This window comes from Dermacentor variabilis, chromosome 10, assembly GCF_050947875.1.
Source record: "Dermacentor variabilis isolate Ectoservices chromosome 10, ASM5094787v1, whole genome shotgun sequence".
NCBI lineage: Eukaryota > Metazoa > Arthropoda > Arachnida > Ixodida > Ixodidae > Dermacentor > Dermacentor variabilis.
This window is the reverse complement of record NC_134577.1, coordinates 37,737,768-37,754,695: the sequence shown is the minus strand read 5'-3', so window position 1 is coordinate 37,754,695 and position 16,928 is coordinate 37,737,768. Positions and strand designations below refer to the sequence as shown.

Sequence of the window (16,928 nt, the reverse complement as noted above, 5' to 3'; positions counted from 1 at the left end):
GCGTCCTTCCGGTCGGTTGCCTTTGTTATGGAGAAGAAAAGAAGTCTACACCCTCGACCGTCCTTTTTTTTTTCTTTTTTTTTTTCACTTCGTTTTTCGTCTTCCGATCCGCTGAATCTTCTGACGATGCTTAGTTCTTCCGTGGTTTCGAAGTTTCGCTACAGTCTTCTTCCTTTATTCTTTGCTTGGAGGCTCTGTTGGCGGATGTGCGGCTTGTCCTTTAAGTGCCGTCTCGTGTTCGTTCGAGCTTATGGTCTCTGTATTCGGTATGGTTCGCCACTTTATATCGCTGCTGAGAGGAACACAGCAATGGTAAACAATACGCTGTCGCATATTGCAGTTGTCAGCCAGCTTCTGTAATTTTTTTTTTCAGCTGATGCGTAAGCTAAGCGAAGGGGCACTTGAAAGTTACAAAAAGTCACCTTGGAAAATTATATAGTAACCGCATGTTCCCAACGCGGGCAAAAACGGCTACTCGCAAATTTTCCATTTGCGATGTGAAGCTCTTCACAGCCAGTTTAGATTATTTCGCTACCATTTCCTCTAAGCACTTACCTACCAATAAATTGGGCTTTGATTGAAACTTTGTATTTATTGACGTTTTATCGCAGCCTCACATCAAGTAATTACTGGTATTAGGTTCGCGGTAGTCTTACTGTACAGATCCTATAAGAAAGATCAAATGGTGGCGGGGAGGAAGGGGGGGAGGTAGAAGTGTTAACTAGACGCAATTTTCGTTGGCCACTCAGTACAGCTTGATGGAGACTAAGAAGAAACTGTGGGTTCCTGTGTGGTGCTGGAATTTGTGTCGTCAGCTTTGGTGATGGGTGATTACTCAGTAGCTGTTTATTGCGCATATAACGAGGACGGAGATTCAGGGATCCCCGTTACACGACGACCGGTTAGTTAGTTTGCCAGGATTGATGCTCACAGTAATTCACGCCGTCGTTTATCATTACTGGTACCACGCAGGCCTGCACAAAATGAAGCGTTACTTCGGTGTTTTCTCTGTATATCCCAGATATAATTCAGCTTGCATATAGGCTATCCCGTTGGCGATAGGCTATCCCGTTTGCCTAGATTTTCTTACGTCGAAGCTGTGTTTGGCTAGGTTTCCATGTATTTGTCAGGTTTGTGCGTGAACGAACAATAAATATATGAGTGTGGGCCGATCCCGGAGACAGTGCAATCCTGGGCCGACCCACGGGGGAGGTGAAGCAGGCTTCAAGCACTCCGTCCGTTATAATAATAATATTAATAATAAATAATAAATGAAATAAGTCGACATGCATTGTTTCAAGTCGATGGGTATACTGCAATCATTTATGCACAGCACATAGACTCACGAGCAGGAGGCGTTGCCAGGTACGCGAAAGTCCAAAATGTATGTACGGCCAACACACCCTTCACTCGCAAGAGGACAATGCCACCGTCTGTGGGAATGTCTGTGCCGTACTAACGAAAGACCGAATTGTGACATCCACTGCCCGTACGTGTCTCCAGGCACTCCCAAATGTGAAATTCAGAAGTTCATGAGCGCGAAATTTGCATGATTTAGCCGTGAGGACGCTACCGTGTGATCATCGTTGCAGGTTTCAATGTGGACATTTCAAAACCAAATAAGAAGTGCTCCGCTCAGTTTGCGTTCAGTCAGAGCCAGACGAGTTTGGTTTGGAAGGGCCATGCCAATCCAAGTCACTCAACTACTACTCAACGACGGTCGTGTGTAGATTTAACTTTGGCGAAGTACCTATGCAAGGTTGTAACCGAACCGACCAGTGTATACCGCAGTAATCACAAAGCTATCGTCACTACCAATGCCAAATGATAAAGAAAATGAACCCTTGTTTAGCCAGATGTGAGGTGCTACAGCTTCGCTGGTCATCCACATTCACAGAGTGGACTGGGTCATCATTTTTTAAATAATTATTACCTTATTGTTTGCGATCAAGAATGTACACTTACACGCATAAAATCGACGCGATTCTGCAACTCATCAGTAAACCTGTACTTTGGCGGCGGCTGTCGTTGCAGTTTCCAACCAAGCGCCATCCGATGCGTTTCGGGTTAAAGGGAAAAAAATTCGTACGGCCTCTCTTGCAGTCAATTTTTTTCCCTCTTAGCAGCACCGTACAGCAGAGAAGCCGCCACCTCTTGTGCTTGTCGTCGGACAAGGAATTAAGTCATGAAACGTTCCCGAGGCGTCTTTCTTTTGGCGCCGGCTTGCAGTTTATACGTACAAGCGTCCATTTGCGCTCGCTCGCAAGGAGTGCGACACGAATCGAATCGAGTCTCTCTCGTTAAGCGTCCATTTAGCAGATTGAAATTTGTGGAACGGGCTTTGAAGGTTGTAAACAGAGCACCAGAAAAAGTGGGAAAAGAAAAGCCTAGCAGTAAGGGAAGGCTGCTCCCTAAACAGCTTTCAGGATGCTGTCCCGTTTCCTCTGCTTTCCAGTCATTTCCCTAATCCTATACTTTGGGGTAAAAGGGAGAAATCAGGAGGGGAGGGGGAGGATACAAGGGAACAAGGAATTGTCTTCTAGTGCCTGCATTTTATTTTTTTACCTTTGCTGGCAAAGTGACGCCGACGGCTGCGCACCTATAGGTGAGAGCAAGGGTGACGTAGGGAAAACGGATTTGGGACGTTATGGGAAATGTGCGGCGGGAAGGCGGGAAATGGGGAGAAGAAGCGTTGGGGCAACGCGCCAGGAGCGTTGCGACAGCGAAGGGTACGCTTCGGAACGCGGAGAGCCAAGTCGGGAAAAGGCAAGGAGGCGGAAAGGGAATAAATAACGACCGACATTAGAAACTAGTGGAAACCATTAAGGTAGCGAGCGCGCCATTCCTTATCTTTCCTTTTCTTTCTATTAGTTTCGTCGCTTTTGTCTGCCTTGACGTCCGTAACGTCGGAGCCGTTATTTGTTTCTGGGAAGCCAGCCGGCGGTGCGTCTTGGCTGCTGTTTTATCCCTTTTGTGTTTTTGCTGCTCGCAGGATCGACTTAACGTACCGCCGGTCATTACGGGGAACATGGGGAAAGCCTTACCTTTTGTTTGTCGTCTGCTTTGCTCCTGCGACAAGTCGCGCATTTGATCGCGCCTGTTCCCTTTTTTATAAAGGCCGTGCGTGAATCTCGCGTGTATTGCGTTTCTCCCCATTTCTCAGGAACGATCACGCGTGCATTGTAAAACGGATAGTGATAAAGAAACGGGATGTCTCTCTCTGTCTCTCCCCCTGGAAGCACGCTGGAAGGAAGGGCGGGAGAAGGTAATAATTGTTTCGGACTGGAGGCCATTTTTAAGCCTGAAACGAGCGCAGTGTACCGATCATAGCCTAAAGCGCGTTTCGACAAAACTGCCGCTGTGCGTTGTGAAGCTGCGCAGGAGTTATAGTTTAGTTTGGCGAGTCAATTCTTCATTCAAAGCAGCAATAACGGAGGCCACGTGTCGCCCATTCGTTTTTGCTGATCGAGCTTCTTGCACTGTCGCTCACATACTATGAGCCTAAAGTCACGTTGCTGCCAACTTATAACGCCAGAGGGGGCAATTATGGTGATGTATCACCAAATAGGCGTTCGTCTCTTATGATCGCACAATAGACTAAAGCGGGGGAAAAAGAAATAATTATAAAGCCTTGTTATTCCCGCAAAGTAGGAATCTATCGTGGGACGTTTGGATTCCATACTTAACACTGTGATACCCAAGGTGTCATATTCGTGACGCTGAGTTTCATGCCTAAAGGTATTTATTTATGCACAGGAAACTTGACGAATAGACTATAGTATAGTTCTTGTCAGTCACTGGAGTGAGATCTTAGTTGTGTATAGTTCAGCAAACAAATTACTAATTGCTTGCTTTATACACTAATTAAGTTCTAGCTAAAGATGTATTTCATTGTTTGTTTTCACAGCGGCCAGAAATGAAGATGAACAAGTTATAATTTGGCTTGACGTGGTACCATGCTTGGGCATTGCAAAGTTAAAGTTCAATTGAAATTTAATTTAGGACCACGGAAGAACTTTAGTTTAATGTAGTGTTGAACAAGAGTAGCCACTTCGAAAAATCTTGCGTTTGAAATTTCTCAGGTATGGGTCACGAAAACCCTTAGAACCGAAGTTTTTGACACCGGGGAAAAAAAGAAAAAGAAATGTGCTGCAATCACCGCTCGCTGGAAATCGCGGGGAACCCAGAACGTGAAGGAACACTGCGGCTCCTCGGCATGAACCTCTGAGATCCCGCGGCGCCTAGACTGATAATTCGAAGGCCATGGTCTTTAGTTTGTATCGCATCCGCTAAGTGGTGCCTGTGTCGTCTGCTTAGGTGCTATTTAAAGACTGCGACTAAGAAAACTAGACTATGGCCACCCCTGCAGCTCTTCGCCAAAATGTTAGTTTATAAAAGCTGGTATAAGCGAATGAATGAAAGCCTCTTCTTCTCATTCATTCATTCATTCATTCATTCATTCATTCATTCATTCATTCATTCATTCATTCATTCAATCCCAATGGTCCCTTTGAAGACTTTACATACATATTCCTGTGTTTGTACCCCGCAATTTCTTTGTCCCCAGGTACTGGGTACTTTGAGCCGCAATTTATTTGTAGCAGTCGCCTAGCAACGAGTGGAGGATCGCCGCATTTCCCGTCGTCGCCGATTCTTTCCAAAGCACATCGATGTTGCGTTGCGTCAGCGCATTCCAGGCGTATAATGCGATAGCCACACATCTTAGCTTGCTCGGGAAGTGCTTCTGGTGGAAGTGCTTTGCCGTGTTTATCCGCCGCGCATTGAAATTCACTTTCGCCGTTCCTTTCGCGGAACCGCAAATCCCGAGCGGAATCTCGCCACACCACTACTTTGCTTTTGTTCGTGTTTTGTTCCGTACCGCAAGCCGGCTTCTTTTTTTTTTTTTTTCGTCGCAGAATGATGAATCAGAAATCCCCGCTTCTTTGACAGTCGTTGCCTCCGGTCGCAAGGAGCAATAAGAGTACAGAAATAAGAACATTCACAACGCAGCATTAGAGAAATAACAACAGTAAAGCAAAGCAACCATAGAGCTGGCTACACTCGGCTGCGGTACCTACCGTTGCTTCGACGTGAGATCTAGCTCTGCTCCTCTCGTTTTTCCTTATTTCGCTTGTTGACGAACAAGCCTCGTATCTCTTTGTTTACTTATACTACTTCTAGCCGCGAAATCCTCATATCCGTGCAAACCACGCGCGACACGGTACCGCTCTTGCGAAAGCCCCCAATCGTTGTTCGTCCATGCCTTTCCCGCGGCTTTCTATTCTGAGGAGTGGTTCAACCCGTTGAAGCATTATTTTTAATTTTTCTATTTTTTTTTCTCTCTCGGCTGTTTCAGCCTACAGGGGCTGGAGAAAAAGATTAGTGCCTCTATTCCTCCGTTATCCCCGGACCCTCTTGCTTTCGAAATGGATTTCCAGAAGCAGCCGTCACCGCCGTGTAAAGAACCCCCGACGAGGATTAAAAACCACTCAAAACCTTTTTGCGCCCCAACCCCACTCAGCTTAGCGTGGGGATGCTACCGCTTATCCGCGGCGTAGGGAGACAATTTCCCAGAACTGTCGCTCTGTAATGGCTCGATAAACCCGAAGTATGACTGTAGGTTAGCAAAGATAGATAGATAGATAGATAGATAGATAGATAGATAGATAGATAGATAGATAGATAGATAGATAGATAGATAGATAGATAGATAGATAGATAGATAGATAGATAGATAGATAGATAGATAGAAAGCGCACATAATAAAACGCATAAAACACGACGACGGTTGAGTTATTCGCTGCCTCTAAATGTTGTTTCCAGGGCCCGATTGTAAACATGGTTCTGACTCGGCATTTTCTTCCCCTGAACTGTTTCTACGTATATCTCTACTGCTCCATCTTCAACTCCATGCATGCGCTTCAGAGGGTGGAGTGACAGCTATTCTCTCGGTGTTTTCGTCCTTCCTTTTTTTCCCCGCGGATTTTGAGGAGCAGCGCAGCCCGAATCAAACCGTCAACCCCCTCTTCGCATCCTTCCCTTATTTTGCATCCTGACATGTCATATGTGCGCATGTTTTGATATATTGCCTCCCAGTTCTTGCGTGCAGCCTTCGTAGCTCGTCTTCGACCATAGCATTCGCGGGCCATGAAAAATCGGCAAATTTAATCTTCCGTGCCGACAACAAGAACCATTCCGTTACATTGATTTTCGTTATTTGTTCCCCGCGTCCTTATGTGTTATGATTGCCGTGTTCTTCGACCGGCGCATAGTTCTTGTAAAGCTTTGGCAGCGTCACAATTCTGCTGTTCGTGTTACCGCTCGCGTTTGCTGGCGCGTCCGCTCCGGCGTCGAGTACGTTGTGCTGCTTCCGCCCGAGCGCGATTGAATTCGAGCATTCGGCGGGCGCCCTTCGCAGAGCAGACGGCTGTCGTCTGCGACAGCTTTGCTATTTCCGGTTTGCGTTTCCTCGGGGCCTGTCATTCTTCGCTTCCTGTTTCGGCGCTCGCTCGCCTCCTCCCCTGGCAGGGCCGTTCCGTGTGCTTTCGGGTACGGGTGACGCGTGTACTTGCTTCGTAGTAGCGATAGTCGCTATAGTTCAATGTGTTGTTGTAACAGTGAACGTCTTCGTTTATAGTTTCGCCGCGCAGTACACGCCGCTGAGCGGAGCTGCTTCCTGTTCCGATCCGCGCACTCGTTGACAGGTGACGTGCGCTTTACCGTTGGTTGCCGTCTTCGGCTCCGTTGTCAGCGCGCACCGCGACGCCTCGTACCGAGCCTCGTTGGCGCTGCTGCTGACTTCCGGCGAAATCGCGCGTAGGGAGTCGGGGGTTGACATTTTGTGACGGAGTAACAAGTATTGATCGACGCCCACTTAAATACTCGACACTCGTTCTGTTATGCTTAGAATCGTCGGCCACCGTTGGAGTAATAAATCCGCGTAGATGGCGTAGTCGGCTCAGACCGCGTGGAAAAGAAAAATCATAGTATGCGTTCTTTGACACCGCATACTTCTGGCAGGCTGATGTGACATCCAAGAGGTGTCGCGTTCAAATATGCAAATGGCGTGTGGTTATATCATCGTTGCCGTTGACAAGACAAGAATATAGGGACTCGGCGTATTACAAACACCAGGATGCAGTCAAACGCGGTACTTGTTTCTCGGTTTTAGAAACTGCACAAATCCGCACGTTCGACTTTGTGCGTCGAGGTGCGCATTTATCGTAGTCACACGCATTGTGTAAATATATCTGCTACGGTATACCTGGTCTGATAAAGTGCCATGCGGCGTGGGTAATTGTGGAGCGGCCTGATAAATGGCCTCGGTGCGTTTCTGTTTTGTTATTCAGCTTTGTTAGTGTGGTTTCGAGAGTAATAACTCAGAAGCAACGGATGCGAGAGCAGAGAAGCAGTGCTGGTGCGAATAACCACATAAATCGCGAAATAAAGAAAGAAAATGGTGTCGCGTGTTGGGTAGAAAGCAAAATACGATGCCTTGGTTTTGATTGGTAGCCTCGGGGGACCGATAACTTTCCTCGCGCTGGAGAAGCTTCCGAGAAGAAGCACGAAAACGGAGAAAGCAGGTAATAAAAGAAGTCTAGTGTCGGTATCTTGTCTTGACAGCCTTGTGCAGCGGACACGCAGCTACAGAGCCTCATTCTTTCCTGGCACTGTGTAACATCATCATGGCACTGTGTAACATCATAGATGTCTGAAGAATGTTGCCTAATCTTACCCTTGGTTCCATTTGAGGTTACCAGTTTTTTACCACATGATTGACTTTGTACCTAAACTTTTGAAACCGCTACTATCGTAACTACTATTGGTGTAGCTCTTCTTCTCTGAAGCTATAACGACGGTCTCGACTTGTATTCAGCATGTTTTCTCCGTTGAAGGTGGGTTATGTCTGATGCTGTTGTCTCGGCGTTCGTGGTAAAGGAAGTCTTTGACTCAGCGCCACATTTGCTTCGTTGGCGAAAGTCTCGCTCACACAAACTTCTAGATGACAGGTTTTCTTCCACTAGGATCGTTACTCGACAGAATAACTGCTGCCCATCCGTAGCCGCTGATGAAATTCCCTTTTAGCAACCAAATTCTCCCACGTATATATTGGGGAGACCTATCGTTCGGCCTTCAGCAAGTTCCTGTTTCGTCTCCTAAAATCCATTGGCCCGCTTTCCCTCATCATAGTTCTCGTCTACACTGCACACAACTTCTCCACTCAGCGTAGCACATCGCCCGTGGTCTCTTTTTTTTTTTTTCTTTTCTTCCGCCTTAGGTTTCAAGATTTGCTGCAGGGGGGACAAACAATATATACAAGACCGATGAGTACGCCGTGGTGGCGTATTACTTAGTAAGAAGACTCGGCGTTAGTTCCTCTCGCCTCTTCCGCTGGGCGTGCGTTTCGGCAGCTCGTTTATTTCCTGCTATGTACGAAATGTAACGTTTCTTTTTTTACTTTCTTAGCCGAGTTCGCTTCGCTTGTTCTTGGCAAATTTGGTAGCCCGGTTTTACCCGTGCTTCGGCAGTCGCGTAGATGCGACGTTGCCGCCGCCGCCGCCGCTCATGTTGTCTTCTTGTGTTTGCCGAAGGCTGATCAGTGTCGCGTCGAGCGTGCGATGCGTTAGTCCCCGCGTCGTCGACGTCGTCGTCTTGTTTGCGCATCGCCTTTGCCTGCCTCCGGGGCAAGCAATTACTCGTGATGTCAGATGTAGGACGCTGCTTGCGGCTTAATCTCGTTCCTTCGCCGCCCACGCCGTAGCCCTGTTCCAAGCCTACTGTTATACCTATATACATATATTTTTTTCTTCGTCTTCCGCAGTTATAGGTGCCTCCTCCTCCCCCCCCCCCCCCCCCCCCCCCCCACACACACACACCCTAAATGCGGTGTAGAAGTTGATCGACACCGCGACCAGCCTATCTAGACCTCTAGACGGGTACAAAGTTCTTCGATGCTGTCGTCGCCCCTGTCACGTTGTTTCGACTCACCGCCTATACATCGTTCCGCTTGCGCAAATATGGCACAAGTTAGAGATAGGGCGGACATGTTCGAGAAAGCGAAACAGAAATAGTAGTGAGTGTAAAGTATAGTTGGTTGCCGTTAGGCCTAATCATGCCTTATTCCATCATCGTGAAACGGTTTATAACTTGCAACAGAATTCTTTTTCTCTTCATTGATTAGATAACGAACTAACCTGCCGTGGTGGCTTAGCGGCTTTGGTGTTGCGCTGCTAAGCACGAGGTAGCGGGATCGAATCCCGGCCAGGGCGGCTGCGTTTCGATGGGGGTGAAATGCAAAAACGCCCGTGTCCCGTGCATTGGAGGCAGGTTTACAGATCCCCAGCTGTTCAAAATTAATCCTGAGTCCCGCACTACGGCGTGCCTCATAATAAGATCGTGATTTTGGCACGTAATACCCCAGAGTTAGTTAGTTAGTTAGTTAGTTAGTTCGTTCGTTTAATTAAAAATTAAATTATGGGGTTTTACATGCCTAAACCACTTTCTGATTATGAGGCACGCCGTAGTGGAGGCCTCCGTAAATTTTGACCACCTGGGGTTCTTTAACGTGCACCTAAATCTAAGTACACGGGTGTTTTCGCATTTCGTGTGGAATAGCTTATTATGCCGTACATTATTTTCTGTTGTTACATGTAAAACGAACTTGACAAACTAGCAGTCATACAGCAACGATCGCGAATACCGTGCTGACTAGAGGAATTGTGTTTGCGCCAAAACGTCATCGCTTTTTGCTGGAGGCTGTTTCGAGATAGAACGCTATAGGCACCTATGTGACTCGCCTTTCGTTTGACGTCTTGTAAACGTTGGGTTTAATGTTCCGAGAATACTGCCCGACCACGGCGGAAACATCGCTTGCGCTCGTCGTGCTTATGTAACACCACAGAACAGAGTCAGCACTGCCACTGTATAAAATAACAAGAGTCAAGCAGAGAGTCGGGCTTAGCCTGTCTCTGCGTTGAAAACTTTCTGCCGCGTGTGTTAGTGTGGTGTTTTCGCGGGCGCGTTCATGACTGTGTCGCAACTTCGCTCCTCCCGGTTGGTTGTTAGCCGCTTGTGTGACTTCGCAGGCGCAATTCATTTATCAACGCGGCGCGGGTGGATCACCGCTTCTCCGTAGAGGTTTTGCAGGCGAAGCGAAACGCTTGCCCGCTGCGAGTTTTCGTCTGCTCGTTTCGACGTCGTCTGCTGCGCGTTTTCGTAAAGCTTTTATTTCGCAGCCTCGCACCCGTTACGCAACCAAGAGGCCCCCGCACATAACGGCATTCCCTTAAAGGTCACCGAAACGGCGGTGTTGCTACGTACGGCCGGCACTTTGTTCCGCGTATTTGTTCCCTTCTCTTTCACTCTCACTACCAACTCTCGCGTCTTCATAACGCAGCTACGCCCACAGTGAACCCCTTCGCGTTCTCTCTGGGAGCGAAATGAAATTCCGGATGACGGCGCTTCGCAATGCGAGGAAAAGTAATCTAGCAACGTTGCTTCGAGGGGGGCTTTTTTTTTTTGCCTCCTAGCGCCTACGCCGCCGCTGCCGGCGTTCTCCCAACAAACTCCGGCTGCGCTAGCGTGTAACACGCCAGCCCCAGCCTATCTTCTCCCTGAGAAGTAGGCTTCTCCTCATTAGGACTCGTGATGCGGTGAATCCAGCTTGCCGTGTCGAGGAACGTTCGAATGCTGCGCGCTGACGCAATCCGTCTGCGTTATGGGCTTTCCCTATCGAGGTGCAACTTACATGCGTACTGGCTTTGCTGTCGTGTGTTTCCTTCATGTAGGCTTCTGCGCTCAAATATAGTACTAACGAAATATTTCGCAACGTCGCCCGCACAACATTATCTAAATTTGGGTGCGTGCAGTACAGGTAAGCCGTCTATAGTGAGCCTTCTGTACCCAGTTCTCGCGGGCCAAAGTACTAAGAACGCTACACTGGGAAGTATCTTGTAGTTGAACCCTTCTTGACATATTTGAGGTTGAGATTGCTATGTGCGAATCCGTAGTGTGAGGCATGTGTCTCTAACGTTGAGGCGTGGATGTTGAACCGCCGGTAGACTTAAAAGTTGACTACAGAAGTTGCTGTCGTGAAACGAACTAACGGGCAAACCTAATTTCGGCTGGTTTATCGCAACATCCATCTGAATATGCGCTTCTAACTTGCTACTTTTCTGTCTTTCTTTTTCTATCTGTTCCGTCGGTAAAAGGAACGTTTCACCCAAGTCGATGGTTAACTTTAAGTTGTGCGCTCGTACGCCCGTTACTTATCCGGAGGTCCTGCTTTTTCACTTAAGACTATCGTAGAGTGGACTTTCTTCTCTCTCGCCTTTCTGTGCTTCGAGCGTCCTCTACGTTTCTCCTCCCCCCCGGCCCCATTATCTGAGCCCCATTCTTCGCTTCCTTTTTTTTCCCCTAGGGTGTGTGCAAGACGCCAAGGTATCGTCCATTCTGTGCTTCTTTTCTTTCCTGCTTTTTACCACACGGCTTTTGTTTCAGCTAAGCCCCCTGCCGTCGGCGTTGCCCGAAGAGACATCACACCCTCCCCGCTTTACCCGAAGCCGCCCTCTTACCGGGCTGGCCCGTGCACGCCTGGTTGCTTCGTCCACTTTTCAAGATGAAAGGCGTGAATATTTGAAGACACTCGTCCTTCGGTGCCTCCCAGCTTCAATGTTATCTTTTTTTCTCTCGTAGAAGTGGTTCATAGAGAGAGAAGGAGGACGACAGGGAGAGGGCGAGAAGGCAAACTAAGAATAGGTGTAACCCGTTTAGCGCAAAAGGTTACTCGGGCTTCGCGAGTAATCCGGAGTAAAATCCAAAAGCCGCGGGAAACCAAGGGAACAGTCCCGTTTTTCGTCGAAAAGAAAAGCTAAACAAAACAAGAAGGACGATAGGGAGTGGAAGCGAGGGATGGGCGACCGTCCAGGCGCAAGAGGGTGGAAATTTTGGCAAAATTGTTTCTCCCAACTCTCGGCGGAACAGCACTGCAGGAGCGACCACTTCTCTCATCACTCGCGACCCTTTCGTTATTCGTCTCTTTATTCTGGTTTTACACGCTAGCCTTTCAGGCTCGACTTACACTCCGCTCTGTCGGCCAGTCTTTCTTTCTTTCTTTCTTTCTTTCTTTCTTTCTTTCTTTCTTTCTTTCTTTCTTTCTTTCTTTCTTTCTTTCTTTCTTTCTTTCTTTCTTTCTTTCTTTCTTTCTTTCTTTATCCCGTTCCTTGTGTCGCTAAGCACATTACACTTCACTCGTTTGTTCCAGTCTCGCCGAAAAAAATAACCGAAAGCATTCATGAGAACGCGTCAGGGCAGAAAGCGTTCCGTGTCGTCCGGTTCTCCGGTTAAGAACTTATTTGATAAATTTTAAAATAATTTCTCGCGTTTCTTTCTTTCTTTGTTTCACTCGAGCTTCGCCGGCTTTGTTCGCGTTCGTGCGCGGCCACTCCGTATTTTGTCGCTGGCCCGATGGATGTGCGCCTCTTCAAATTTTTCGCCGGAGCTGCTGGCCGATACTTTACCTCTATGTTATTTTTCTTTTTCCGCGCCACTTTCTGTACACACACAAAGCACACACACGCGGGTGCACCATCATTTACTTTCGCACCTTCACGCTAATGCGGCTTCCCTCATTCTTACGTTCTTGCAAAGAAAGAATGTATCTGTTTTAGCCTGTACCGGGCTCCGAAGGCGGACCGTGCAAAAGAAGAAAAGCAAGGACACAAACACCCGTGTTCATAGACGTGTTTCGTGTTTCTTCAACACCTTTTCAGCGGGGCCAAGAGTGCTCCGTTTTGTTTTGTTTTCCTTTCTCCGTATTTCTCGCCGGACTCTTCTTCGCTTTTACTTTGGTACACAGCTTTCGAGTTTTGAGTAGCGCCGTGGCTGAGAGCTCGTGTTAGCGTCGACGTCGGTACGTCCTTCTCACTTCTTCACTCTTGCAGCCGGCCATCAACTGCGCCTTTCACTCCTCATACGTACCTGACTATGTATATATATGAAACATTGCCTCTTTTCTTTACCGCCGTTCCGAGCGTTATTACGTTGCCGCAGAGAGTTTTTTCGTTATGTTCTAATGCTCGCTGCACATAGTGGCCTCCATTATTCCGGGCGTTTCGCAGGCTATCCTTTCCCATAGCATCCTCCCCATTCTCGCTCTCTTTCTCTACTTTCGTGGCATGGTTTGGCTTACCCTTCTAGCTTCTTCGCGTTAATCTAATATTCATCCCGGCTTTTATGATGGCCGTCTTGTGGTTATACTGTTCGTCCCCAAAGGCCTCGTCCGTCTTCTTCTCCTTAAATGACGGGAAATAAGGTTGCAAAAAAAAGTCTGAATAAAGACATTGTCTTTTCTTCCTTCTTCTTCTTTTTTTTTTTTGTTAACGGCCGTGGTGGCCCGAAGAACGTGCTCGGTTTTCTCGGCTACGTCCAACTTTCGTCGTAGATGAGAGGCGGTGAAGATGGTGGTTACGGGGTGAAGGCTGCCCGTTCCTTTCTGTCTTCTTTTTCATGCCGCGAACTGCGTCTCGAGGTGGTGGTTGGTTTCCAAAGTTTCATTTATCATCGGCCGAGATTCCCGTTCTCGTCCGGAAGCCCTTCTTCGCTCGCGTGGAGGGCTTTAGTCTTTTCTTCTCGCGGACTCGAAGTCGCGGAATATCTTCCATTGTCCACGTCATATTTCGTCTGTGACGTCTCCATTCTTAGTCCGCCACTCGGTTTTTAAGACTGAGTCTTGCCGCAATCCAAATGCGGTGCGCACACATCGCGAAGCAAGGGTCGTGACTAAGGCGATGCAGTGTATTAAACTTAAATAATGGGGTTTAACAGTAAGATCGTGAGGGGGGGGGAGAGGGTTAGCTTTGGATTTATATCGACCTCATGGTACTCTTGCACGCGCACCTAAATTGAAGTAAGAGAGAGAGAGAGAGAGAGAGAGACTGTGTGTGTGTGTGTGTGTGTGTGTGCGTGCGTGCGTGTGTGTGTTTTAATTAAGCCCCTATCTTTAGACGGCGGCCGTCAGCTGGTAGTCGAACCTGCACCTTCGTACTCAGCAGCGCAAAGGAATACCTAGGAAGCAATGGCGCGGTGCGCGCAGTGTTTTGTAAAATGCGCCTAAGAATATCCGTACACTGTTCTCTCTAAAACTGTGTTTCGGCATATCGTTCTGACTGAAAGCCTATCGTATTTAAATCTAACAGAGGACCAAATTTAAAAGGGAACCGCTCACTGACGGCGCTACGCTGTAGGCTACGATCAATTATAGTCTTCGTAGAGGTCATCACGAGTGCGTCGGTAGGACGGATTTGTACTGATGTATCGTTATTTCCCGTCTTCGAATTCTTTCTCTTGTGTCTGCGGCGCTGAGCTTCTTGTTTTCTTTTTTTTCCCCTGGTGCCGCACTCTCTCATCTCGATCTCTTCGTTCATATGTGTTGCTTACGTGGAGATGAGTAACGAGGTTCTATATGTTTGGCAGTGATAAAAAATAAAGTCCGCCGGCTGTCCTGAGCTACGCGAACGCGCGAAATACTCTTTCCGAGAAAGGTGAAACTAATGAACCTGCACTTGCACGTGGGGCAACGGCAGATGGAAAGCCAATTCAGGCTACGCTTCAAGAAATAAAGAGGGGCCGAGAGGTTTCTTTATGGACTTCGTCTGTCGCACCGTCAGCACCGTTAGCTTGAAGGAGCGGCGGATGTGCATTACACCCTAATCCTGCAACCCCTTTCAAGTTACCTTCTCCGTGGGCTTCACCCGACTTTCCCCCGACGCGCCGTATACATAAGGGCCGCCCGCATCGGGTACTCGCGGGTGGGAACGTCAGTCCATCGTCTGAGAACGTCACGGTATATTTGGTCTTGCGCTGTAGACTGTCCTGCGCCAATATTGGGCGATTTTGCTTTCCCTTCCTAATTGCGAAGGCGGTCCTGATTAATCGATTACGATAGATAGATAGATAGATAGATAGATAGATAGATAGATAGATAGATAGATAGATAGATAGATAGATAGATAGATAGATAGATAGATAGATAGATAGATAGATAGATAGATGCGTGCGTGCGTGCGTACGTACGTACGTACGTACGTACGTACGTACGTACGTACGTACGTACGTACGTACGTGCCTGCCTGCCTGCCTGCCTGCACACCTCCAAACAATTTTAGAACTGTTCCGTGGCAGTGTAACACTTAAAATATATTATGCTGGTTTGGTTTGTGAAACATTGTTACAAGCTCAACAAGCGCGAACGAGCCAAAGTTGCGGAAATTGGGACAAACAAGATGATGGGATCGTCTTGTCTGTCTTTGTTCCTGCACAGATAAAATCCGCATACTCCAGTCAGTAACACCCGGAAAAGTGAGTATGTTTACTTGAAGAGGAAGCTAAGAGGCATGCTTCGCTCCAATGCCGATCGGCGTCTGCGTTCACCGTACTGCGCGCAGCAGCGGGCTAGCAGGACTTGTCACTACTTGTTACGACGCGTGGAAACTTACGGAATGAAGCCCATGTTTTGTGCAGGCTTCTGCTTTGCTAATCCGGTGCACCAATGCGCATCCGCGACTGTTCTAACGAATCCGATCAAGATCGCGAATATCGCGTCCAAGCGCGGCATTTACTGCCTAGGAGTTCCGTGCCCCCCTAAGGGTGCTAACTTCGTTTTTAGGGCTTCTGCAAACGTTGAGGAGTGGTGTAACGTACTTCGAGTGCCCGCTCGCATTTATGAAGTGCCGTACGATAGGAAACGGGACGGTCCGCTCTTGCGAGACTGCGCATATCTGCGTAAGCATAAGTGCGGCCTTGCGAGAGCTGCCCGGAACGCGAGCGAAACAGTCGGTTGTTGTTGCTGGTGGGGCTAGGGAGCGGGAACTTCGGTTTTACCGTCCGGTCTCTTCCTGGTAGTCGTCTCCGACGCTCAAGTCTGGAGCAGATAGTCTTATTCTCGCTTTTATTTCTTTGTGCGCGTTCTTTTTTTTTTTTCTCTCGCTGCTTTTCTCTTTTCTCCTAAATGCTTTGCCAGGCGAAACTGCCCGTAGGAAAAGGATGAAGTCAGAGAGAGAGCAAGCGTAGAGGAAGTGCAGGATGCGGCGATTCGGAAGAGGGGGAAGGAACTGCGACAACGAGTTCTTCCGTTGGCGACGCCGCGTAAACATTCTCTGGCAGCTGAAACTCCGAAGGGAGCGTCGTAAAGTTACAACTTTAATTAAAGACGCGCCAGGCTGCCCTTAAAGCAGTGTGATGGGAGCGTGTGGAGACGACGAGGGGTGCCAATAACCCGCCAAGCTTTTGCCCACGTACGAGAGTGTTTATTTAGGAACCCTTATTTGGCAGGATTTCTGTTTCGTTTATCACATGTTTATCACACGACCGCTCGCGTGTCGCGTCGGTCAGTTATCGCATTTCAGCGCTGATCGTTGTGTAGGAGCTCGCATATTGTTTTGCTGTATCGATGGTTACGTGGGTTGCACCCAGTGGTATTTCTCTCGACGCTGCCTTCGCACTGCTTTGATTACATTTGTTCGCATCCTTCTCGCTTTTCCACAGTTTAGAGGAGTACAACAACCGCAAGAAGCAGAGTGATGAATTAATGAGCAGATATGAGAGTGCCACGATGTACATTACAGTGAATGGCTACCGTAGTCCCTAAAAATAACTATTTCTGCACACATGTTATATACATCTACAGCAAGAATGTCATTTACGCACGATGCAGACTAACAAGTAACATCTAACGAATCTTGTGGTATGTACTGACCGATTTACATTCAACTGAACTTGCTGCCCGAACGAGGCGGCGAACCTGGGACCATTAATTGCTACGATGGTGTTGCTACAGTGCAGTACTTGTAGTCAAAAGTGCGGCGAAAGTTCGTCTGCTGAAGTAACATGATGGCGAAGTTTCGGTCAATGACCAAGTCAAGGGGAAATAA

General features: G+C 48.0%; 1 protein-coding gene across 1 annotated transcript in view; it reads left to right on the top strand.

Moving 5' to 3' along the window:
* Positions 1-16,928, top strand: part of Ephrin (ephrin) — a 299,104-nt gene that overhangs the window by 266,485 nt on the left and 15,691 nt on the right. The window lies entirely within an intron of this gene.